The following is a 23,821-nucleotide window of genomic DNA, read 5'->3' as shown; positions in this document are numbered from 1 at the left end:
CTATCTAAAAAAGGAGGCAGACAGAAAGCAGGAAATTATAGACCAGTTAGCCTTACATCTGTCGTTGGCCAAATGCTGGAATCCATTATTAAGTAAGCAGTAGCAGGACATTTGGAAAAGCATAATTCAATTAAGCAGAGTTAGCATGGTTTCATGAAAGGAAAAACATGTTTGACAAATTTGCTGGAATTCTTTGAGGATGTAACGTGCAGGGTGGTTAAGGGGGAACCAGTGGATGTGTATTTGGATTTCCAGAAGGCATTCGATAAGATGCCACATAAAAGATTACTGCACAAGATAAAAGTTCATGGGGTTGGGGATAATATATTAGCACGGATAGAGAATTAGCTAACTAACAGAAAACAGAGAGATGGGATAAATGGGTCATTTTCCATTTGGTAAACAATAACTAGTGGGGTGCTGCAGGGATCGGTGCTGGGGCCTCAACTATTTACAATCTATAATAATGATTTGGATGAAGGGATTGAGTGCAATTAAGCCAAGTTTGCTGATGATACAAAGATGGGTGGGAAAGCAAGTTGTGAGGAGGGCACAAAACATCTGCAAAGGGATATAGACAGGCTGAGTGGGCAAAAATTTGTCAGGTGGAGTATAATGTGGGAAAGTGTGAGGTTATCCACTGGCAGAATTTTTTTTTAAAAGCAAATTATAATTTAAATGGAGAAAAATTGCAAAGTGTTGCAGGGATAAAGATGGAGAAGGTAGAATATGAGAATAAATTAGCAAGAAATATAACAACATACAGTAAGAGCTTCTACAGGTATGTCAAAAGGAAACGAGTAGCTAAAGTAAACGTTGGTCCCTTAGAGGATGAGACTCGGGAATTAATAATGGAAAAACAGGAAAATGGCAGAGACTTTGAACAAATATTTTGTATCGGACTTTACAGTAGAGGACACTAAAAACATCCCAATAATTGATAATTGAGCTATTGTGGGGTGGGAGGCGGGGGTAGACTTGAAACAATCACTATCACTAGACCATAAGTTTGGTGCCAGATTTGAGGGCCTAATCTTCGAACACTCTCTTCCTCAGGCGGCCGACGGTTGCACTGGAGGCGGTGTTGAACCTCGTCGTCGATGTCTGCCCTTGCTGATAATAGGCTCCCGAGGTATGGAAAGTGATCCACGTTGTCCAGGGCCGGGCCGTGGATCTTGATAACTGGGGGGCAGTGCTGTGTTGCGGGGTCAGGTTGGTGTAAGGCCAATGCTTTTCGGTGAAGATGTCGACGATGACTTGGAGTTCAGCCTCTGAATGTGCGCAGACACAAGCGTTGTCCACGTACTGTAGTTTGATGAGAGGGTGCGAGACCCGCCCTCCTGTATGGTTCATATACAGTACACACCTCACATCGCTGGAGAAGTAACTCCAGCGATGCCTCTGCAAGATCCTGCAAATCCCCTGAGAGGACAGACGCACCAATGTCAGTGTTCTCGATCAGGCCAACATCCCCAGCATCAAAGCACTGACCACACTCGACCAGCTCCGTTGGCCGGGCCACATTGTTCGCATACCCGACACAAGACTCCCAAATCAAACGCTCTACTTGGAACTCCTACACGGCAAGCGAGCCCCAGGTGGGCAGAGCTTTCTCCTAGAGCTTTACTGGACACTGATGCATTTCTAAACAGCCAAACAAACCTGTTGACAAGCCATTGCTCTTTTACATAGAAACATAGAAACCTACAGCACAGAAGGAGGCCATTCCGACCCATCGTGTCCGTGCCGGCCGACAAAGATCCACACGGCCCTCGGTCAGCAGCCCTGAAGGTTACAGATAAACCTATGAACAATGTGGAAAATCTAAAAAGCCTAACCAGTCCACCCCCACACAACCGCAACACCCCTTTCACCGAAACATTCTATATCCCACCCCAACCGGAGACAGGTGATCTCCTGAGCGAGGCAAAAACCAGATTTTAAAATCCAGGCCAATTGTGGAAAAACAAATCTGGGAAAATTCTTCTCCGACCCATCCAGGCGATCGAAACTTGTCCCGGAGATCACCCTGGCCATATTCGATTCCCTGCAGTACTTGCCATCTTATCTGCGCCATCCAACAAGAGGTTATCCAGTCTAATCCCACTTAGCAGCTGTAGTTCCGTAACCCTGCAGATTACGGCACTTTTAAGTGCCCATCCAAGCACCTTTTAAATGTGGTGAAGGTTTCTGTATCTGTTACGCTCATAAGAAAGTGATACAATTGAGTACTGTATGCAATGAGTAAGTGTGACCCTAGCTCCTTTAATTAAACTCCAGAGTGTCGGTACAGCATGGGAGGCCTGCTTATATACAGTGCTCCCAAGGGATGCTGGGATTCCTTGGGACTCCGAACAGGTAGGCCCTCTGCTGGTGGTATGATACAGGTTGCCAAGAGTTACATACATAACAGTATCCACCACCCTTCGGGCATTGGGTTCCAGACCCCCATAACCCTCTGAGTGAAGAAGCCTCCCCTCAAATCCCCTCAGAACCTTCCACCAACCACCTTAAAACTATGCCCGCTCGTAATTGACTCCTCAACAAAGGGAAATAGTTCCTTGGTCTCCACTATATCCAGGCCCCTCAAAATGTTATACAACTCAATGAGGTCTCCTCTCGACCTCCTCTGTTCCAAATGAGAACAAAGCTAGCCTATCCAATCATTTCTCATAGCTAAAATTCTCCAGTCCAGGCAACATCCTCATAAATCTCCTCTGAAGCCTCTAGTGCAATCATATCTTTCCTGTAATGTGGTGACCAGAACTGCACGCAGTACTCCAGCTGTGGCCTAACTAGTGTTTTATACAGTTCAAGCATAGCCTTCCTGCTCTTGTATTCTATGCCTCGGCTAACAAAGGCAAGTATTCCGTGTGCCTTCTTAACCACCTTGCCTGCTATCTTCAGTGATCTGTGGACATGCACTCCTAGGTCCCTCTGTTCCTCTACACCTTTGTGTCCTACCATTTATTGTGTATTCCCTTGCCTTGTTGGCCATCCTCAAATGCATTACTTCACACTTCTCCGGAATGAATTCCATTTGCCACTTTTCTGCCCACCTGACCAGTTTATTGATATCTTCCTGAAGTCTACAACTTCCTTCTTCATTATCAACTATGTTATATATGTAAACTTGTATTTACTCTACAGCCACCAGAGGGCTTATCCCCTGGAGTCCCAAGGGATCCCTTAATCCCTTCGGAGCACAGGTATTTAAGGAGGCCTCACAGGTTGGAGAGGCACTCGGGAGACTTGCAATAAAAGACTAAGGTCACACTTTACTTTGAGCTCACAGTGTTCAATCTGACTCTTTCTCCATACATAACTACTGGCGACGAGATACAGATAGCGAACCCAAAGATGCAGAGAACTGGGCATCCTGGAGAAATTCTCGGAGGGAGATGATTGGGAAACTTTTGTGGAGTGACTCGACAAATACTTCGTGGCCAACGAGCTAGATGGGGAAGAGAACGCTGCCAAATGAAGGGCAATCCTCCTCACCGTCTGGGGCACCAACGTATGACCTCGTGAAGAATCTGCTCACCCCAGCGAAACCCACGGAGAAATCATACGATGATTTGTGCACACTGGTCCGAGAGCATTTGAACCCGAAGGAAGACGTTCCGATGGCGAGGTACCGGTTCTACAGCGACAAAAGGTCTGAAGGCCAGGAAGTGGCAAAATATGTCTCCGAGCTAAGACGCCTTGCAGGACATTGCGAATTTGAAGGACATTTGGAGCACATGCTCTGAGACTTTTTCATATTTGGCATTGGCCACGAAAACCATACTTCGCAAACTTTTGACTGTAGAGACCCCAACCTTGAGTAAGGCCATAGCGATAGCCCAGGAGTTCATTGCCACCAGTGACAATATGAAGCAAATCTCTCAGCACACAAGTGCTGCTACAAGTACAAGCAAATCTCTCAGCACACAAGTGCTGCTACAAGTACTGTAAACAAAGCAATGTTGTTTCTGAATCGTAATGTACAGGGCAGGTCACACACACCTGCACGTCCACAGATGTCTGAATCCACCATCGAGGGTGATGAATGCAAGGCCATTAACACCTTGTTGGCACTGCGGGGGTAATCATCTTTTCCATTCATGCCGATTCAAAAAGTACGTTTGCAAGGGCTGTGGAACATTGGGACACCTCCAACGAGTGTGCAGGTGAGCTGCAAATCCTGTCAAACTACCATGTTGCAGAGGAGGACGGATCAACGGAGGATCACGACGAACCAGAGTCTCAGACCGAAGACTCAGAGGTATATGGGGTGCACACATTTACCATGAAGTGTCCCCCGATAATGCTGAATGTTGAACTAAATGAACTCCCGGTGTCAATGGAGCTGGACACGGGCGTGAGCCAGTCCATCATGGGCAAAAAGACTTTCGAAAGATTGTGGTGCAACAAGGCCTCATGGCCAGTTTTAACTCAAGTTTGCATGAAACTAAGAACTTAAACAAAATAACTTATTCCTGTAATCGGCAGTGCTACCGTAAAGGTCTCCTATGATGGAGCAGTGCGCAAGCTACCACTCTGGGTGGTACCAGGCAATGGTCCCACCCTGCTTAGCAGAAGCTGGCTGGGAACGACATGCTGGAACTTGGACAACGTCCGAGCGCTATCGCCTGCTGACGACACTTCGTGTGCCCAGGTATTAAACAAGTTTCCTTTGCTGTTCGAACCAGGCATCGGGAAATTCCAAGGAGCAAAAGTGCAGATCCACCTAATTCCGGGGGCTCAACCCATCCATCACAAGGCGAGAGCAGTACCGTACATGATGAGAGAAAGGGTAGAGATCGAGCTAGACCAGCTGCAAAGAGAGGGCATCATTTCACCGATCGACTTCAACGAGAGGGCCACTCCTATCGTCCCAGTCCTCAAAGGAGACAGCACCGTCAGAATCTGGCAATTACAAAGTAACTATCAATCGTTGATCCCTGCAGGACCAATACCCACTACCAACGGCCGACGACCTCTTTGCAATGCTGGCGAGAGGAAAGACGTTCACGAAGCTGGATCTGATTTCAGCCTACATGACGTCTGATCTGGAGGAATCATCGAAGGCCCTCACCTGCATCAACACGCACATGGGTCTTTTTGTTTATAACACATGCCCGTTTGGAATCCGATCAGCGGTGCCGATATTCCAGAGAAACATGGAAAGCTTACTGAAGTCGGTCCCACACACTGTGGTCTTCCAAGATGACATCTTGGTCACAGGTCGGAACACAGACGAGCATCTGTAGAACCTGGAGGAGGTTCTTAGTCGACTCAACCGCGTGGGGCTCAGGTTAAAATGCTTGAAGTGCATTTTCCTGGTGCCTGAAGTGGAGTTCTTGGGAAGGAGAATCACGGCAGGCGGCATCAGGCCCACCAACGCGAAGACGGAGGCAATCGAGAACGCACCGAAGCTACAGAACGTGACGGAGCTGCGGTCGTTTCTGGGACTCCTGAACTACTTTGGTAACTTCTTACCGGGTCTCAGCACACTGTTCGAACCATTGCATGTCTTACTACGAAAAGGGGACGAATGTGTTTGGGGCAAAAGCCAAGAAAATGCTTTTGTATAAGCGAGAAAATTGTTATGCTCAAACAAATTGCTTGTGTTGTATGATCCATGTAAGCGTTTGGTACTGGCATGTGATGCGTCGCCATATGGCGTCGGTTGGGTACTGCAGAAGCCAATGATTTCGGGAAACTGCAACCGGTTGCTTATGCATCCAGGAGTCTGTCTAAGGCTGAGAGAGCAGACAGCATGATTGAAAAAGAAGCGTTGCGTGTGTCTATGGGGTAAAGAAAATGCATCAATACCTGTTTGGGCTAAAATTCTAATTGGAAACTGACCATAAGCCACTTACATCCCTGTATTCCGAGAGTAAAGGGATAAATACCAACGCATCGGCCCGCATCCAGAGATGGACTATCACGTTGTCCGCATACAACTACGCCATCCGCCACAAGCCAGGCACAGAAACTGCGCCGATGCTCTCAGTAGGCTGTCATTGCCCACCACGGGGGTGGAAATGGCGCAGCCCACAGATCTAGCCGTGGTTATGGAAGCATTTGAGAGTGAGCAATCACCTGTCACTGCCCGGCAGATCAAAACCTGGACAAGCCAGGACTCCTTATTATCTCGAGTCAAAAGCTGTGTGCTTCATGGGAGCTGGTCCAGTGTCCCAGTGGAAATGCAGGAAATGATTAAGCCATGGCAGAGGCGCAAGGATGAAATGTCTATACAGGCAGACTGCTTTCTGTGGGGCAATCGAGTAGTGGTCCCCAAGAAGGGCAGAGACCTCCACTGACCTCCACAGTACCCACCCAGGCATCGTAATGATGAAAGCGATAGCCAGATCCCACGTGTGGTGGCCCGGTATTGATGCGGACTTAGAGTTCTGAATTCACAGATTCAATATATGCTCGCAGTTAAGCAATGTACCCAGGGAGGCGCCGCTAAGTTTATGATCTTGACCCTCCAAACTGTGGTCTAGGGTACACGTCAACTATGCAGGTCCATTCTTGGGTAAAATGTTCCTTCTGGTTGTAGACGCGGATTCCAAGTGGATTGAATGTGAGATAATATCGGCGAGCATGTCTGCTGCCACCACTGAAAGTCTGCGGGCCATGTTTGCCACTCACGGCTTACCCGATGTCCTGGTGAGCAACAATGGTACCCATGTTTTACCAGTGCTGAGTTCAAAGAATTCATGACCCGTAACGGGATCAAACATGTCACATCTGCCCCGTTTAAACCAGCATCCAATGGTCAGGCAGAGAGAGCAGTGCAAACCATCAAGCAAGGCTTGAAGAGGGTAACTGCAGACTTGCCTACCCTGCGTCCTGCTTAGCTACCGCACGAGATCCCACTCGCTCACTGGGATCCTACCTGCTGAACTGCTCATGAAAAGAGCACTTAAGACAAGGCTCTCATTAGTTCACCCTGATCTACATGAACAGGTAGAGAGCAGGCGGCTTCAACAAAGTGCATACCATGATAGGGCAAATGTGTCATGCGAGATTGAAATCAATGATCCTGTTTTTGTATTGAATTATGGACAAGGTCCCAAGTGGCTTCCCGGAACTGTCGTGGCCAAAGAGGGGAGTAGGGTGTTTCGGGTCAAACTTTCAAATGAATTCATTCACCGGAAACGCTTGGACCAAATCAAACTCAGATTCACGGACTATCCAGAGCAACCCACCTTGGACCCTACCTTTTTTGACCCCCCAGCATACACATCAGTGGCAACCGGCACCACGGTTGAGCACGATGCAGAACCCAACACATCAGGCAGCTCAGCAAGGCCAGCTGCACAGCAGCCCTGCGAGGGCCCAACAAATGATTTAACAATATCAGCTTTTACACCGAGACGATCAACCAGGGCAAGAAGGGCCCCAGATCGACTCACGTCGTGAATAGTTACACTATTGACTTTGGGAAGGAGTGTTATTTTTGTAAACTTGTAATTACTCTGTACAGCCACCAGCGGGCTCATCCCCTGGAGTCCCAAGGGATCCCATAAACCCTTGGGAGCACAGGTATTTAAGGAGGCCTCACGGGTTGGAGAGGTACTCTGGAGACCTGCAATAAAAGACTACGGGTCACACTTTACTTTGAGCTCACAGTGATCAGCCTGACTCTTTCTCCATACATAACAAACCACACTGCCAATTTTTGTATCATCTGCAAACTTCTTAATCATACCCCCTACATTAAAGTCCAAATCATTGACATATACCACAAAAAGCAAGGGACTGAGTACTGAGCCTTGCGGTGCTCCACTGGAAACAGCCTTCCAGTCACAAAAACACCCATTGGTCATTAATACACTTTGCTTCCTACATCTGAGATTTCTTGGATCCTTTATTTCTTCCTTTTTCCTCAACCATGGATGCCCCTCTATCATGGTTAACATGGCCCTCAACTGTGTCCATTCTATTTCCCTCATTATTCCCCAACCTGCTCGACCTTTCTTCATGTGACAATCCCTTCATCTCAGGAATCAACCTCGTGAACCTTCTTTGAACTGCCTCCAATGCAAGTATGTCCTTTCTTAAATAAGGAGAGCAAATCTGTACGCAGTACTCCAGGCGTGGTCTTACCAACACCCTGTACAGTTGTAGCAGGACTTCCTTACTGTTATAGTCCATCCATTTTGCAATAAAGGCCAACATTCCATTTGCCTTCTTAATTATTTGCTGTATCTGCATGCTATAACCTTTTGTGTTTCATGTACAAGGACCCACAGATCCCTCTGTACCGCAGCATTTTGTAATCTCTCCCCATTTAAATAATAATTTAATATCCTTCAGGACTGGGGCAGCTTGGTCAGTAGTGGTGCTACCGAGCCACTCTTGGTGATGGACATTGGAGTTCCCCACCCAGAGTACATTCTCTGCCCTTGCTGCTCTCAGTGCTTATTCCAAATGGTGTTCAATATTCAAGAGTACTGATTCATCAGCTGAGGGAGGGCAGTCGGTGGTAATCAGCAGGAGGTTTCCTTGCCCATGCTTGACCTGAAACCATGAGACTTCATGAGGTCCTTAGTCAATGTTGAGGACTCCCAGGGCCACTCCCTCCCAACTGTATACCACTATGCCATCACCACAAGTGGTTCTATCCTGCCGGTGGGACAAGACATACCCAGAGGTGGTGATGGAGGAGCCTGGGACATTGGCTGATAGATTTGATTCCGTGAGTATAACTGTCAGGTTGTTGCTTGACTAGTATGTGGGACAGCTCTCCCAATTTTGGCACAAGTTCCCAGATGTTAGTGAGAAGGACTTTGCAGAGTTGGCTGGGCTGGGTATTCCTTTGTCGTGTCTGAAGCTGGTGCTGAGGTAGATGCTGGGTGGTCTGTCCGGTTTTATTATTATTACTGTTTTTAGAGCCTAGTTAAGAGTTAACCATATTGCTGTGGGACTGGAGTCACATATAGGCTAGACCGGGTAAGGGCGGCAGATTTCCTTCCCGAAAGGACATTAGTTTAGGTTTTTACGACAATCATGGAGTTTCATGGTGACCATTACTGACATTAGCTTTTTATTCCAGATTTTATTTATTTATGTAATTACTGACCGAATGCGATCAAGCTTGACTCCTAAATAGGAGGGTTTTGGGCATGGTTTACCTCAGTGCTGCAAAAGGAGACTTGATGGGTGTTGAGGTGGAATGTCGAGATGTCAGTCTCTTGATTTGTCCGAAGTTGCCATCGGTGGAAGTAAGCCTCCATTCTCTGTAAACAACTGGTAAGGGTCACTTCGGTGATAGACAGCCTCTCCAGCACTTTATAACTAGTACAGAGGAAGGAGATTGGGCAGTAGCTGGAGGCTTCACAAGTGTTCTTCCCCTGCTTCAGGAGGGCAATTAATTTAGTCTCCCTCCAAACCGGTGGAATTTTACCGGTTGCCAGTATCTCAGAGAAGAAGGAGATCAACCATCTCTTCGCTTTGGGTCCCAGTGCTTTTAAGAATTCGGGATAAACACCATCTGGACCAACAGCTTTTCCAGGTTTGATTGTCGACGGGGTTATTTTTGTACTGACTTAAGACTGGATCAAAATTCTGAAACAAAAGGTAGATGCAATCCATTAACATTTTATTCTGAAGGGTTGGTTTGATTTGGCTTAACTCATTATATTGACATGAATTGCTATATTGGCATCAATCACTAACTTAGTTTGAATTACTATATTTGATATAGTTACCATGTATGTCGAGTTGGAATCCGCTTGAAGATCACTTGATTTCTGTAATTTAAAACAAATGTTTGGAATCAGACTGAATCCATTAACTGAGTCCATGTAGCTTGTCTGTCTCATCTGAGAACTCTGCAATGGGTGGTGTGATCTAATCTGTGAGACAGGCTTCTGAAATGAAGAGAGTAACTCTCTCTGATATTTGCCGTGCTACTTCTCCACATGGCTACAGATTGGTACAGGCAGCTTTCTCCGAGGGCCATAGGTGGGATGGCAATATCTGCTCCATCACTCCTCTGAAGCCTGAGGTGGCTCACATGCACCTGATCCTTGGACCTGAACGTCACTGCGAATATAGCAGATGCTGTAGAGCTTGGTGCCCGATGCAGGGTGTAATAAGCCTGCAGCTGAGCCCCAGTCTGTCAGGTGAGTGAGAGAGGCTTTTAAAATGGATTCTGCTTTTTCACCTACAAAGCACATATATTCTGCTTGTTTCACTTAAAACAGCATGTGTTCTACCTGTTCAAAATAAACCCTGTCCAAGGGCAGTTGTGATAGCTGCTGATGTTGCCCCCATAAAGACATGACATAGGATTACATCGGATATATGGCACAGAAACAGGCCATTTGGCCCAACCAGTCCATGCCAGCGTTTATGCTCCACTCGAGCTTCCTCCCATCCTTCCTCATCTAAATTTATCAATATTACCCTCTATTCCCTTCTCCCTCATATGATTGTCTGGCCTCCCCTTAAATGCATCTATACTATTCGTTTCAACCACTCCCTGTGGTAGCGAGTTCCACATTCTCACCATTCTCTCGGTAAATAAATTTCTTTTGAATTCCCTATTGGATTTCTTGATGGCTATCTTATAATGATGGCCTCTAGTTATGCTCTTGCCCACAAGTGGAAACATTCTCTATCCACTCTGTCAAAACCGTTCATAAATTTAAAGCCCTCTGAGACTACCCCTCAGCCGAAGTTTTTCAAGAGAAAAGAGACCTAATCTGTTCATTCATTCTTGATAGGTATACCTTGCATTTCTGGTATCATCCTTGTAAATCTTCTCTGCACCCTCTCCAGTGCCTCTTTATTTCCTTGTTATGATATGACGACCAGAACTGTACGCAATACTCTAAGGGTTAGAAATTCAATTTTGTTTTAATACCGCTATGACTCTGCTACTGCTACGAGGCCTAACATTCAGGATAAAATGCGCCCAGGGGTAAAAATCGGCGTTGCACAAGGATTCGTGGCGCAAATCGCAAATTTGCTGCAACTTTTCTCCGAGGCCGATACCGCTACGAGTTGGGCCTAGGGAGGGTGGAAAACACCCCCAAAAATTGCAAAAGAATAAAAAAAATCACAAGACACTTAGCTATCGAAAATAATTTAAAAATAAAAACTGTAACTTACCTTTTTTGCAGGTCTTCATACCTACCGCTGTTCCAAGGGCTGCAACGCAGACGGGAGCGCTGAGAATCAGAGGACACAGATTTAAGGTGATTGGCAAAAGAACCAAAGGCAACATGAGGGAAAGCTTTTTTACGCAGCGAGTGGTTGGGATATGGAATGCGCTGCCTGAAAGGGGGGTGGAGGCAGATTCAGTTATGGCTTTCAAAAGGGAATTGGATAAGGACCTGAAGGAAAAAAAAATTGCAGGGCTACAGGGAACGGGCGGCTGTGTGGGATGAGCTTAAGTGCTCTTCCAGAGAGCCAGCACAGGCTCAATGGGCCGAATGGCCTCCTGCGCTTTAACTATTCTATGACTCAAATTGGAAAAACTCAGTGTTTCAACTAGTGTACTGTATAAGGGCTTCATTGGGCTTCCTTTTAAGGTAAGATGTTGACACTATGGTCTAAAGGGATGTGGGCATGAAAAACCTCAAACCAGCAGAAGTGTTGTATGCAGGATGCAGAGTAAGGGCTCTACTCTGGTCAGGATCTGCAGAGCTTGTATATTGAGACCACGTTCCCAACAAATAGTTCTGTGTATTTGGACCAATGCAGTGGTGGGAATTGGGAGTTCTCTGTATGAAGGGAGTCCTATGTTACCGGCCTGATAGTTACCTCCTTGGAGAGATGAGGTTTAATCTGTCTTTGGTTTGCATAGAGTTCAGAACGAGTCGGTGCCAATAAAGTCTTGTTGCTGGTTGGTGGTGCTAAATTCTTAAAGGGTAAAAAGCGCCTCAGTGATGATTGGTGCTGGTGACCTCTTGGTGCCGACTGATGCTGGTGAGTCCATTGTGTTGGTTGAAGTTGCTGATCCTTCAGTTCTCGGCAATGCTGGTGTTTCTCTAGCACTTGTTCAGTCTTGCTTTGTCCTGAAATGAAGCGTCTAGTTTGGTATTTTCTGGAGGTACATGCTTCTCTGTTGGCAGATCTCAACTCCTTGGGCTTCTGGGAAAACTGAAAAAAGGAAAGCAAGAAATCCAGATAGGTCACTTTAGGCAACAGCATATTTGGTACTTTAGTATCTCTCAACAATCTAAGGTGTCTGTCTTGGCTCAGTTGGTAGCACTCTCATCTCTGAATCAGAAGGTCGTGTGTTCAACATAAGAACATAAGAATTAGGTACAGGAGTTGGCCATTTGACCCCTCGAGCCTGCTCCGCCATTCAGTAAGATCATTGCTGATCTTCGACCTCGACTCCACTTTCCCGCACTATCCCCATATCCCTCGATTGCCTTAATATCCAAAAATCTATCGATCTCTGTCTTGAACATACTCAACGACTGAGCCTCCACATTCAAGTCTAGAGAACGATCTCTGTGCTGGAACGGACAGGCCCAAAGCTCACCCAATATCGGGCTTCTCATTTACACCAAACCGACGAGCTGCAGACACCTGCTCGGATCTCCCCAGGCAGCACGGCGTTGAAGAGTATTTGAATTTGTGGTTACTGCATCAGGTATAGGTCTCGGGAGAAGGGAATGTGCCCGGGAGAGGGGGGAATCTGGACAGGTGGGTGGGGGGGCACTCCTGCACCTGTCGGCTCCACATTCATGTAAGTATTTATTTTAAACTTGCCCTTTTGCTGGTGGCCTCCAGCGGCTCCATTGAGGGGCGCTGGTTAGGCTGCAGGAAGACCTGGTTTTCTTGAATGCAGCCGGCCTGGTGCCAGCTGTGTTCAGGCAAACCAGTTTGGTAAAGGAAGCATCAACCAGGCACTCGACCCCTGATTTGCAAATGCAAAGGACTAATGGCTGTTTCAGACGTGGGCCTTGGATGCCTCTTTTGATGCCTATACCAATATGGTGGGCGGCGCACACCCAACGTGGAATGTACACGTGCTGCTTGACCACTACACTGGACATTTTGGCGCCCGTTTTATGCCTGTAAAATGGATTCAAAGTCATCGAATTTCTAGGCCCTAATGCTTTAAATACTCCAGAACATTAACAAAAGGCTGGCACTGGGCCAACCAACTCGACTCACTTGTGAGCGTCCGGGAAGAGAGGTATTTTTATAATCGCGTGCTGGCAATGTAGTAGCAGTGTGGACAGACGGGGCTGTAAAGGAAATCACAGAATGTCACCAACACCGAGTGTAGATAGGAACACGCAAACATGGAGGTTGGGGAAAGGCCATTGCAGTCCATTGGGTGGTCCCAAAGTTCACAAAAACCCAAACTGTACTGTCGTCCATAGCCCAAAACACTTCTTTCACCAAAAGAATCTACTCAGCTCCCTCTTGAATTCACTAATACTCTCACCTTTCAATGACTCAAACAATAGAAAAATACTAAGCATGCTGGAAATCTGAAATAAAAACAGAAAACGCTGGAAATACTCACAGCACCTATGAATGCCCATCTTTCCCTGGCTGTGTATTTGCTTAAAAACTGTCCATCTCTAACCCCTTCCAGTTCTGACAAAAGGTCATCATCCTGAAACGTTAACTCTGTTTCTCGCTGCACAGTTGCTGCTGATCTGCAGAGTATTTCCAGTATTTTCTGTTCTTATCCCTTCAATGACTATGGGCAGCTGATCCAGATGTGGTAGTTACCGTGAAATATTTATTTAAACGTACAGGATTGCAGTTTCCCGAACCATGCCTGTCTGATACAGAAGACAAGAGCAACTCCAGCAATGAGAGTAAGTGCCAGCACAGCCCCCACACTGATCCAGACAATCCTCAGGTCTTCATCCATTTGCACGTTAGGATCTGTGAAAGTGAGAGGGACATGTAAGGGACTGGACTAACAGAATAAGGTATTTGCCATCAAATATTGGACCTTTACCAGCCCTGATCCACAAGGTGATGTCAGACGCAGATATAATATTATTACAATGTGAACTGTACTTACTGGTTACATTGAGCTGCTCCCACTGATATCTCCCCACACTTTACAGTAATAGGCGGCAGTGTCACTGGGCTGCACATTTGTGACTGTCAGAATGAAGCTGTTATTGGAGGTGTCTCTGGAAGGCTGGAGACGGTCAGTGGAACCTGGGCTCCCTCGTGTGCTGCCACTTGCCTCATGTGTTAAAACCCACTCCATATCTTGCCCCGGTAGTTGCCGGTACCAGTGGACTTCGGTGTCACTCACTCTGGAGTGCCGCATGGTGCACTGTAACCGCGCCGTGTGACCCTCTGTGACACGTTCCAGGCCCGGAGACTGGATAACTACTCCTTTAAGGGGAAATGAAAGATAGAAATAGCTTGAAGACCATCGACAGATGGGGAGGTGTCCTTCGTGCTTAAATGCAAAGCACAATATTGCATTGTTCAGCAAAATCAATTCCAATAATTAACTCGTAGAGTTAGTTAATTACTAATTCATGAGAAGAGAAACCTTTTAATGCAGAGCTTGTATTGAACTGTTGGCACCATTGGGAGATTTGAACTCATGACGGGTTGCTAGTCCAGTCCCATAACCATTAGCCTAGCGGTTACTGTACTGGACAGTCTCCTTCCAATCAGTAGTGATAGAAGGATTCATCTGTAGTGCCATCAAGCGACACCTACTCATTAATAGCCACCTCTCTTTCCGTTGAGTTTCCACTTCAGCCATTCAGCTCCAGATGTCATAACAGCCTTGATGCAAACATGGACACAAGGCAGCTTTCCAATCTGTATGGCACCAAAGAGCCTCAACAAAATTAGGTAAATGGCCTGTAGCTGAGGCCATACCTAACACACAGGAAGATGTTTTGGTTGTCAGAGGACAATCATTTCAGCCCTGGGACATTATGCTTCGTTCCTTTGTCCCAACCATCTGCAGCTGCTTCATCAATGAATTTCCCTCCATCATAATGTCAGAAGTGGGGCTGTTCACTTGTGATTTCCACAGCAGACCCTGGACTACATCTAGGCTTGGGTTGACATTTGGCAGGTAACATTTGTGGCCTATCAATTGGCGCATTGAATTTACAATCCTCTTCCTCGCTGGAAGAGGAACCAGTGCTGTGGTGTAGGATTTAAATTCACATCATGTGGGGGGGCGGGCAATGAAAGAACAAGATAAGGAAACAGAAAGGAAAAAAAATGGACAAGGAATGTAGGAATAAGGAGTGGCCGTAGGTTCTATTAAGTCGGCCTGAGATGGCAGGCGGGGCCTCAGTTTAATGTTCATCTGAAAGACGGCACCTCCGACAGTGCAGCACTCCTTCAGTACTGCCCCTCCAACAGTGCCATACTCCCTCAGTACTGCCCCTCCGACATTGCAGCACTCGCTCAGTACTGCCCCTCTGACAGTGCCATACTCCCTCAGTATTGCCCCTCCGACAGTGCAGCGCTCCCTCAGTACTGCACCTCCGACTATGCAGCACTCTCTCAGTACTGCCCATCCGACAGTGTAGCACTCCCTCAGTGCTGCCCTTCCAACAGTACAGTGCTCCCTCAGTACTGCCCCTCCGACAGTGCCATACTCCCTCAGTAGCTCCCCTCTGAGAGTGCAGCGTTCCCTCAGTATTTCCCCTCTGACAGTGCCATACTCCCTCAGTACTGCCCTCCCAACAGTGCAGCGCTCCCTCACTACTGCCCCTCCGACAGTGTAGCGCTCCCACAGTACTGCCCTTCCAACAATGCAGCGTCCCTCAGTACTGACCCTCGGACAGTGCCTTTCTCCCTCAGCTGCTCCCCCGACAGTGCCGTACTCCCTCAGAACTGCCCCTCCGACAGTGCAGCGCTCCCTCGGTATTGCCCCTCTGACAGTGCGGTGCTCCCTCGGTACTGCCCCTCCGACAGTGCAGCATTCCCTCAATACTGCCCCTCCGATAATGCGGCGCTCCCTCAGTGCTGCCCCTCCGACAGTGCGGCGCTCACACAGTGCTGCCCCTCCGACAGTGCAGCGCTCCCTCAGTACTGTCCCTCCGACAGTGCAGCACTCCCTCAGTACTGCCCCTCCGACAGTATAGCGCTCCCTCAGTACTGCCCCTCTGATAGTGCAGCACTCCCTCAGGAAGGAAGGATGTAATCGGAGATTGATAGTGGGGGAGAGAGAGAGGGAAGCCACGATTGTGTGGCTGGGGGAGAGAGAGAGGCCACGATTGTGTGGGTGGGGGAGAGAGAGGCCATGATTGGGCAGGTGGGGGAGAGAGGGAGGCCATGAATGGGCGGGTGGGGGAGAGAGAGGCCATGATTGGGCGGGTGGGGGAAGAGAGAGGGAGGCTATGATTGGGCAGCTGCGGGAGAGAGAGGGAGGCCACGATTGGGCGGCTGGGGGAGAGAGAGGGAGGCCATAATTGGGAGGGTGGGGGGGAGAGAGAGAGAGAGACCAAGATTGGGTAGGTGGACGGGGAGAGAGGGCACGATTGGTCGGGCAGGAGAGAGTGAGAGAGAGAGAGAGAGAGGCTACGATTGGGCGGGTGGGGGAGAGAGCGGCCATGACTGGGCGGGCGGCGGGGAGAGAGAGAGAGAGAGAGAGGCCATGATTGGGCGGGTGTGGGGTGTTATATTTGTAACCTTGTATATATCTTGTACCGCCACCAGAGGGCTCATTCCCTGGAGTCCCAAGGGATCCCACAATCCCTTGGGAGCACAGGTACTTAAGGAGGCCTCCCAGGCTGGAGAGGCACTCTGGAGACCTGCAATAAAAGACTAAAGTCACACTTTACTTTTAGCTCACAGTATCCAGTCAGACTCTTTATTCATACATAACAACTGGCGACGAGATGCAGATGACAAACCCAACGATGCAGAGAACAGTGGCAATCCTGGAGAAATTTTTGGAGGGAAATGATTGGGAAGTCTTCCAGGAGCGACTCGACCAATACTTCGTGGCCAACGAGCTGGAAGGATAAGCGAACACTGCCAAACGAAGGGCAATTCTCCTCACCGTCTGCGGGGCACCAACATATGGCCTCATGAAAAATCTGCTTGCTCCAGCGAAACCCAGAGAGAAATCGTACAATGATTTATGCACACTTGGCTGGGAGCATCTGAACCCAAAGGAAAGCGTTTTGATGGCGAGGTACCGGTTCTACACCTACAAAAGTTCTGAAGGCAGGAAGTGGTGAGTTATATCGCTGAGCTAAGACGCCCTTGCAGGACATTGCGAATTTGAAGGACATTTGGAGCACATGCTCAGAGACTTTTTCGTACTTGGCATTGGCCATGAAATGATACTTCACAAACTTTTGACTGTGTAGACCCCAACCTTGAGTAAGGCCATAGCAATAGCCCCGGCGTTCATTGCCACCAGTGACAATACTGAGCAAATCTCTCAGCACACAAGTGCTGCTACAAGTACTGTGAACAAAGTGATGTTGTTTTCACATCGCAACGTACAGGGCAGGCTCCACACGCCTGCAGCTGCACGTCCGCAGATGTCTCAGAGTCCACCATCAAGGGTGATGAATGTAAGGCCATTAACACCTTGTTGGCGCTGCATCATTTCCATTCATGCTGCTTCAAAGGGTACGTTTGCAAGGGCTGTGGAACAATGGGACACCTCCAATGTATGTGCAGGCGAGTTGCAAATCCTGTTAATCCTGCAAACCACCATGTAGCAGAGGATGAACAGATCCACGGCAAATCATCACGAACCAGAGCCTCAGACTGAGGAGGCAGAGGTATATGGGGTGAACACATTTAGCACAAAGTGTCCCCCGATAATGCTGAAGGTTGAACTAAATGAACTCCCGGTGTCAATGGAGCTGGACACGGGTGCGAGCCAGCCCATTATGAGCAAAAACACTTTTGATAAATTATGGTGCAGCAAGGCCTCAAGGCCAGTCTTGACTCCAATCCTCACAAAACTGAGACCTTACACAAAGGAAATGATTCCCATAGTCGGCAGTGTTACTGTAAAAGTCTCCTACGATGGAGCGGTGCACAAGCTACTACTCTGGGTGGTACCGGGCGATGGTCCCACGCTGCTTGGCAGGAGCTGGCTGGGAAAGATACGCTGGAACTGGGACGACGTCCGCGTGCTCTTGCCCGCTGACGACACTTCGTGTGTCCAGGTCTTAAACAAGTTCCCTTCACTGTTCAAACCAAGCATCGGGAAGTTCCAAGGAGCAGAAATGCAGATCCATCTAATTCCAGGGGTGTGACCCATCCATTACAAGGGAAGAGCAGTACCGTACATGATGAGAAAAAGGGTAGAGATCGAGCTAGGCCAGCAGCATCATATCGCTGATCGAATTCAATGAGTGGGCCAGTCCGATCGTTCCAATCCTCAAGTGAGATGGCACAGTCAGAATCTGTGGTGATTACAAAGTAACTATCAATCGTTTCTCCCTGCAGAATCAATACCCACTACCAAAGTCCGACGGCTTTTTGCCACGCAGGTGGGAGGAAAGATGTTCACGAATCTGGACTTGACCTTGGCCTACATGACGCAGGAGCTGGAGGAATCATCGAAGGGCCTCACCTGCATTAACACACACAAAGGTCTCTTCATTTATAACAGATGCCATCCGCCACAGACCAGGCACAGAAAACTCTGCCCATGCTCTCAGTAGGCTGCCATTGCCCACCACGGGGGTGGAAATGGCACAACCCGCAGATTTAGTCATCGTAATGGAAGCATTTGAGAGTGAGCAATCACCTGTCACAGCCCAACAGATTAGAACTTGGACAAGCCAGGAACCCTTACTTGCCCTAGTTAAAAACTGTGTGCTGCACGGGAGCTGGTCCAGTATCCCAGTGGAAATGCAGGAACAGATAAAGCTGTACCAGTAGCACAAATATGAAATGTCTATACAGGCAGGCTGCCTTCTGTGGGGCAATCGAGTAGTGGTCCCCAAGAAGGGCAGAGATACCTTCATTAGTGACCTCCACAGCATCCACCCAGGCATCGCAATGATGAAAGTGATATCCAGATCCCACGTGTGGTGGCCCGGTATCGATGCGGACTTAGAGTCCTGCATGCACAGATGTAACACATGCTTGCAGTTGAACAATGCACCCAGGGAGGCGTCACTAAGTTTATGGTCTTAGCCCTCCAAACCGTGGTCTAGGATCTATGTCAACTATGCAGGCCCGTTCTTGGGTAAAATGTTTCTTGTGGTTGCAGATGCGTTCTCCAAATGGATTGAATGTGAGATAATGTTGGCAAGCACGTCCGCTGCCACCACTGAAAGCCTGCGGGCCATGTTTGCCACGCACGGACTACCCAATGTCCGTGTGAGCGACAATGGGCCATGTTTTACCAGTGCCGAATTCAAAGAATTCATGACCCGCAACGGGATCAAACATGTCACATCTGCCCCGTTCAAATTAGCATCCAATGGTCAGGCAGAAAGAGCAGTGCAAACTATCAATCAGGGCTTGAAGAGGGTAACTGAAGGCTCACTGCAGACTCGCCTATCCTGAGTCCTGCTTAGCTACCGCCCGAGACCCCACTCGCTCACTGGGATTCCACCTGCTGAACTGCTCATGAAAAGGGCACTTAAGACAAGGCTCTTGTTAGTTCACCCTGATTTACATGAAGCCGCCTGCTCTCTTCCTGTTCAACAAAGCACATATTATGATAGCTCAAATGTGTCACGCGAAATTGAAATCAATGATCCTACATTTGTATTAAATTATGGACAAGGTCCCAAGTAGATTCCTGGCACTGTTGTGGCCAAAGAGAGCAGGGTGTTTCGGGTCAAACTTTCAAATGGACTCATTCACTGGAAACACTTGGACCAAATCAAACTCAGATTCACTGAGCAACCCACTTTGTACCCTACTTTCTTTGACCCCCCCCCCCCCCAACATACACACCAGTGCCAACCGACACCGCGGTTGGCCACGAAGCAGAACCCATCATCCACAGCAGCCCAGCAGGACTCACCATACTAGGCAGCTCAGCAAGGCCAGCTGCACAGTAGCCCAGTGACGGCCCAACAGATAATTCACCAATACCAGCGTCATTTGTACCGAGACGATCAATCACGGCAAGAAGGCCCCCAGATCGACTCACCTTGTAAATAGTTACACTGTTGACTTTGTGGGGAGTGTTGTTATATATGTAACCTTGTATATACCTTGTACAGCCACCATATGGCTCATCCTCTGGAGTCTCAAGGGATCCCACAATCCCTTGGGAGCACAGGTACTTAAGGAGGCCTCCCAGGCTGGAGAGGCACTCTGGACACCTGCAATAAAAGTCTAAGGTCACACTTTACTTTGAGTTCACAGTATCCAGTCAGACTCTTTATTCATTCATAACAGGGGGAGAGAGAGTGAGAGAGAGACCACGATTGGACGGGTGGGGGAGAGAGAGGCCATGATTGGGCGGGCGTGTGAGAGAGAGAGAGAGAGAGAGAGAGAGAGGCCACGATTGGGCGGGTGGGGAGAGAGAGAGAGAGAGAGAGAGAGAGGGGCCATGATTGGGCGGTGTGAGAGAGAGAGAGAGGGGCCACGAGTGGGGGAGAGAGAGAGGCCATGATCGGGCAGTGGTGGGGAAGTGAGAGAAGCCACGATTGGGTGGGGGAGAGAGAGAGAGGCCGCGATCGATGGGGGGATAAGAGAGAGAGGCCACGATTGGGTGGGGGGGGGAGAGTGAAAGAGAGAGAGGGAGGCCACGATCGGGTGGGGGGCAGAAAGAGAGAGGCCACCATTGGGCGGGGGATGGGGGGGAGAGAGGACACGATTGGGCGGGGGTGGAGAGGCTACAATCGATGTAGGTGATGGCGGGGGGTGCAGTCCTGCCCCTCTTGCCCCAGAAGCAGTGCTGGAACATGCACTTACCTTGTGGATTGGGCCGCTCCCGCCTCCCTTTCACTGCCGGATTACCCGACTCCCGGGAAACCTGCGCAGGAGCTGCCTTGCTTCATTTTCAGTTCTGATCCTGAGCGCCGCACTTTCCAGAACCTCTCCCCGTTATTCACCTAATCCCAGACACTGGGTGTTGTCAGGCTCTTGACTCTATAGGCCTTGTCGCCAAGCCTGATCCTGGTCCTCTGCCAGTGTCCACACACACACACACTTTCCGGCAGGGACCATGGGTTAGTCATTTAGTGTGGGAACCATGGCTGCCTTGTCCTTCCCCACTGCAGAGTTGCTAAAGTCAACGTTAACGTGCCAACTGCTGGCCTCATTAGCAGATCCTCAGGACAGCCCAACCCTGGCATTTCCCCTTGTGATGAACACATGATTCACATTTGGAGCCACTGCTGGCTCCTATTTAAATGCCACATTAACACACACACCCTTTCAGTTGGGTCGCTTTTGAATTCAGGCAGGAGCTGACTTTGGCTGTCTTTGGAATTTTAATTTCTTATGTTATATATGTAAACCTGTAAATACCTTGTTTAATTATTAGAGGGCCCATCCCCTGGAGTCCCAAGGGATCCCACAAGCCCTTGGGAGCAGCTGTACTTAAGGAGGCCTCACAGGCTGGGGAGGCACTCTGGAGGCCTGTAATAAAAGACTACGGTCACACTTTACTTTGAGCTCTCAGTATCTGGTCAGACTCTTTATTCATACACAACATTATTGTTCTATTAAACCAACAACTTCTTTGTGAAAGTAAAACCCTTCCCATCTTGGACAATCCATCCTTTCCCCCTGCCCTGCTGTGGGTCGGATACAGGTCCCAGTGCGGTCTGTTCCTGTGAACCTGCGAGTGATAGCTAACATTTACATACCGATGACATTCAGCTGGGTTCCTGCTCCATCGATACGGCTCCACACACTGCAGATATAGGCAGCGGTGTTTCTGTGCTGCACGCCTGTGATGGTCAGAATGAAGCTAATACTGGTGACATCCCTGGAAGACTGAAAATGGTCAGCAAAACCCCGCTACTTTTTTAATGTATTATTTGTGTAATGAAGTATCATCTCCTTGTGTGTACCAGGGAGCTGTTGGGACCAGTGAACATCCACTTGCCTGACGTTGTCTTTCTTCATGGTGCAGCGTAAGCTCACAGTCTGACGCTCTCTCACGCTATAGACTGTCGGAGACTGAACCAGTACTAGTTCCGCCACTGCACCTGGGAATGTGATTGGTAAGTAAATAAATATAACTTAACGTAAGAATGACTTGCATTTCTATAGTGCCTTTCACAACCTCAGGACGTCCCAAAACGCTTTTCAGCCTGGTGTGTAGTCACTGTTGTAATGTAGGAAAGGCGGCAGCCAATTGCAAGCTCCCACAAACGGCTTTGTGATAAAGACCAGATAATCTGTTTTACAACAACAACTTGTATCTATATAGCGCCTTTTAATGTAGTAAAATGTCCCAAGGCACTTCACAGGAGTGTTATAAGACAAAAATGTGACATCGAGCCACGTAAGATGGGGCAGATGACCAAAAACTTGGCCAAAGAGGTAGGTTTTAAGGAGCATCTCAAAGGAGGAAAGAGAAGCAGAGAGGTTTAGGGAGAAATTCCAGAGCTTAGGGCCGAGGCAGCTGAAGGCATGGCCACTGATGGTTGAACGATTATAATCAGGGATGCTCAAGAGGGCAGAATATGAGGAGCACAGACATTCTCGAGGGGGGGGGGGGCGGTTGTGGCATTGGAGGAGATTACAGAGATAGGGAGAGGCGAGGCTATGGAGGAATTTGTAAACAAGGATGAGAATTTTGAAATCGAGGCAAATGTTGATTGAGGAATAAATATCGGCCCAGGACACGGGCGCTAACCCTTCTTCTTCGAACTCTTCTACGAAATAGTGCCAAGGGATCTTTTACATCCATCTGCGAGAGCAGACGGGACCTCGGATTAATGTCTCCCCCGAAAGACGGCACTTCCGACACTGCAGCACTCCCTCAGCACTGCAATGGAGTGCCAGCCTAGATTTATGAGCTCAAGTCTCTGGAGTGGGACTTGAACCCACAGCCCAACAGTACAATATATCCCAACAGTGGATAGTCAAGGGGCTATAATGGAGGAGGAACACAATCACAATCACTAATGAGGTGGTACTCATTAAATAATGGGACAAAAGGTGTAGAAATCCCCTGGACCTGATGGCTTGCATCCTAGGGTCTGATTAGTGGATTAGTGGATGCATTGGTTGTAATTTACCAAAATTCCTTGGATTCTAGGGAGGTCCCAGCAGATTGAAAAACTGCAATTGTAACACCCCTATTTAAAAAAGGAGGCAGAAAAAAAGCAGGAAACTATAGACTAGTTAGCCTGACATCTGTGGTTGGGAAAATGTTGGATTCCATTATTAAAGAAGCAGTAGCAGAACATTTAAAAAAGCAGAATTCAGTCAGGCAGAGTCAGCATGGATTTATGAAAGGAAAGTTGTTATATATGTGGACTTGTATTTACTCTGTACAGCCACCAGAGGGCTCATCCCCGGGAGTCCCAAGGGATTGCATAATCCCTTGGGAGGACAGGTATTTAAGGAGGTTTCACAGGTTGGAGAGGCACTCTGGAGACCTGCAATAAAAGACTAAGGTTACACTTTACTTTGAGCTCACAGTGTTCAGTCTGACTCTTTCTCCATACACAATAACTGGCAACGAGATACAGATAACAAATCCAAAGATGCAGAGAACAGTGGGCATCCTGAAGACATTTTCGGAGGGAGATGATTGGGAAACTTTTGTGGAGCAACTCGACCAATACTTCGTGGCTAACGAGCTGGATGGGAAAGAGAGCACTGCCAAATGAAGGGCAATCCTCCTCACCGTCTGTGGGGCACCAACGTATAGCCTCATGAAGAATCTGCTCACTCCAGCGAAACCCACGGAGAAATTGTACGACGATTTGTGCACACTGGT

General features: G+C 48.2%; 2 long non-coding RNA genes and 1 pseudogene across 3 annotated transcripts in view; 2 read left to right on the top strand and 1 right to left on the bottom strand.

Annotated features, from left to right (window-relative positions):
- LOC139245695 (uncharacterized) overlaps window positions 1-23,821 on the bottom strand; it is a 369,717-nt gene that overhangs the window by 287,784 nt on the left and 58,112 nt on the right. The gene's annotated exons all lie outside the window — the stretch shown is intronic.
- The window catches only part of LOC139245686 (cell adhesion molecule CEACAM2-like), a 142,534-nt pseudogene that overhangs the window by 71,354 nt on the left and 47,359 nt on the right, over window positions 1-23,821 (top strand).
- The window catches only part of LOC139245693 (uncharacterized), a 46,669-nt gene that overhangs the window by 1,805 nt on the left and 21,043 nt on the right, over window positions 1-23,821 (top strand). The window contains exons 2-3 of one of the 2 annotated variants that reach the window (XR_011590063.1): window positions 11,130-11,204; window positions 13,737-13,829. This is a non-coding gene — a long non-coding RNA (uncharacterized lncRNA). Of the gene's footprint in view, window positions 1-11,129; window positions 11,205-13,736; window positions 13,830-23,821 lie in introns of those variants that run through there. The other variant, XR_011590064.1, reaches the window with a different exon arrangement.

Source organism: Pristiophorus japonicus, unplaced genomic scaffold (assembly GCF_044704955.1).
Source record: "Pristiophorus japonicus isolate sPriJap1 unplaced genomic scaffold, sPriJap1.hap1 HAP1_SCAFFOLD_231, whole genome shotgun sequence".
NCBI lineage: Eukaryota > Metazoa > Chordata > Chondrichthyes > Pristiophoridae > Pristiophorus > Pristiophorus japonicus.
The sequence above is the reverse complement of the archived record's forward strand: the minus strand, read 5'-3'. Positions and strand labels throughout refer to the sequence as shown.